The 2776-nt window shown below is 37.9% G+C and overlaps 1 pseudogene across 1 annotated transcript; it reads right to left on the bottom strand.

Annotated features, from left to right (window-relative positions):
• Window positions 1–714: 714 nt before the first annotated feature.
• On the bottom strand, window positions 715–2253 carry LOC120089343 (S-adenosylmethionine decarboxylase proenzyme 4 pseudogene; annotated as a pseudogene). The gene has a single exon (XR_016524499.1). The product of XR_016524499.1 is annotated as an S-adenosylmethionine decarboxylase proenzyme 4 pseudogene (transcript).
• Window positions 2254–2776: the final 523 nt, after the last annotated feature.

Genomic DNA, 2776 nt, shown 5'->3' with positions numbered 1-2776 from the left:
CTCCACAATTTTTTGAAAAGTAATTTAACATTTTTATGAAAGTTTTTTTTTCATAAATAGACTTTTCTCAAGATATATTTTGGGGAGGTTTTCTAAAAAGTTAGCACACAAAGTTAATTTTTGAAAAGTTTTTTGAGATTCATTTAAATTTTAAGTTAAAGAAAGCTAAACTTGAAAAATCTAAGAAGTTGAAATTTAACAAAGTAAACTCCTTTTTTTTTTCTACAATATAGTTCTTAGTGTCTTTACAACTACGTGGCATATATAATTATTCATAGTATTGTTTTAAAATAAATATCTCTATCATCTTTAGAAAACTCTACTGCGTTATCAATAGAAATTTTAATGTCAACTACAAAAATTCTTATCAAATCATGTCACTTTTATTTATAAGAATCATTTTATAGTTTTAATTGTAATTACATCATATTGGATGTTAATTTTATTCTCTTTTCTCTCTCTTTCGTTACTCAATAATTTAACGTAAAATGAAAAGTCTATTCATTCATAAATTTTCAAGTAACAACTATTTAAAACAAAAGTATAGACACTTCTAACCATCCATTGTTTTGTATAACAATGTGAAATATTACTAGTTAAAACGAATACACAATATTATATTTAATATTGAAATTTCATCTTCCAAATTTCGTAAAGAGAGATTTAATTCACGTCTCACATGTCTTCTATCTAGTAACTTAAAATAGCATCAAGTAAATTATAAAAGTATTGTATTAAAATGAAAACATTTGAAAATATAATTCTTTTGGTCATATATCCTAAGAGAAGGTAATAAATAGTAATAGACAAAGATGGGAGTGAAAAAAAAAAAAAACAAAACAAAAAGGAAAACATTACAAACTAAAAACAAAAAGAATGAGGAAAAAATTCCACGTAAGCCATCTATGGACGACCCTCTCTCTTCCACACAGCTGGAAAAATTTAGGCGTGATCCAGCCGTCCATCACGATAATGATCAGGAATATAAGATCCCACGGGCCCCACCTCTTTACCACGTCATCATATTTCCCATGTAAGCAAATCCAATGTCCACGTCACCGCCACGTCCGCTTGATTCCCTATAATTTCACTCCCTCAAAACTTTTCACCTATTATCTACCTCCGCCACACCCGGCGGACTATTTCCGGCGAGCTGTGAAGGTCTGAAACACTACACTTCCGGCAGCGGGAAACTCGTCGACGGCGCAACTTCGACACTTCAATCCGAGCGGTTCGAGAGCGCCGGCGACGCGGGCCCAGACCTCGTGACTGGCGCCGGTGGTGGCAACGGACATCGCCGCCGGCCGGAAAATCTGCACAACCTTCTTCAACATTCGAACCAAATCGTCTGGATCATCGTAAACCGACCCGACACACTCAAAACTCGCGTAACTAAACCCATCCTCCGGCGTCACATGAATCGTCGAATACCGATCCCCATCGATTCCATTCATCGAATACCCACAAGGGAAGAACGCATATTCACAAATCAAACCACTCGGATTAATATCCCCGATTCCAGTCAAATGGGTCATCTCCTTTCCGACCGAATTCCCGGTTTTTCCATCGCCGGGTCGAAAATAGAATTTCCGGGCGAGAATCCGGTCGAGTTCCGTCATACAAACTTCAACGGTGTAGAGAAACTCCGGATTTGGGTGGAGCAAATCGGGGTGGTCGGCAGCAGTGAACACGTGCCAGGAATGTGAAAGGAGATTTGAAGGGATAACAGAGGCTTTCCGGTAATGGAGGTTTTTGGGGAGTGATTCTTCTAAGTAGAGAAGTTCTTCTTTGAAGCTCGAATGTGGAAATGGTTGAGATTTGGGGAAAATGAAATTGCCTCTGGTGTAACGGCAAGAACAGAGGGTGAGGCCGAGACTGCGAGCTTGATGAAGAAAAGGGAAAATGGATTTGAGGAGCTGAGTAGTGCCGCAAGTTTTGATAATGATTTTAGTTGGGTAGATGAAGAGGCTTGATTCCGATAAGACGTAAGCGTCAAAGAAGTGGTTTCCGACGGAGGAGACGATCGAGCAGTGGACGGTTCGAAGGATTTGTTCGAGGGAATTTGAGTCGATTTGCCGAAGACCCATGTGGATAATGGGTTCATCGCCGGTGAAGTGAAGCTCCAGACGCTTTTCAAAGCCTTCAAAACCAGAATCGGCCATTGAAGAAACAGAGAATTTGCAGAAGAACAGAGGATTTGTAGTGAGAGACGATGAAAGAAGGATGGAATTTATAAGTGGATGGGTTAGAAAGAGAAAGAAGAGATAGAGAGAGAGAGAGAGAGAGAGAAAGGCATGCTGGTGAGGCAACAAAGAGTCATAATTGGAAGACATAATGAAATATGTCGTTGGTAATGCCACAAAGTCTCTGCTTTTGAAATCTTTCAAAACAGAGCATGTATGGTAAAAATTATTCAACACAAAAGCATCTTTTTTTCTCTCTCTTTCTCAAAATTTGCTATTTGGGTACTTTAATTATCTTCATTAGAGGTTAAACAAGTCATAAAAGAACAATCTTTGTGACTTTTTGGGTAATTCTCTGCTTTTCTTTCTAAGTTTCTGAGACACTACAAAGATAAAAAATAGTTGAACTTTTCTATTCTTTGGGAGGTTTCACTATCATGGATTAATGATACGGATGGAGACAAGATGATGAAAAATTTCTGGAAATTGGCCAAGAAATTGGGGACCAAAGAAACTAGGAGTTTCGAATGCAGGTTTCAGACAGAAGGTCAAGTTTTAGACATTTTAGATTATTGAGAAACAGCACGACAGCT

This window comes from Benincasa hispida, chromosome 1, assembly GCF_027475165.1.
Source record: "Benincasa hispida cultivar pf3 chromosome 1, pf3_genome.v1.1, whole genome shotgun sequence".
NCBI classification, from domain to species: domain Eukaryota; kingdom Viridiplantae; phylum Streptophyta; class Magnoliopsida; order Cucurbitales; family Cucurbitaceae; genus Benincasa; species Benincasa hispida.
The sequence above is the reverse complement of the archived record's forward strand: the minus strand, read 5'-3'. Positions and strand labels throughout refer to the sequence as shown.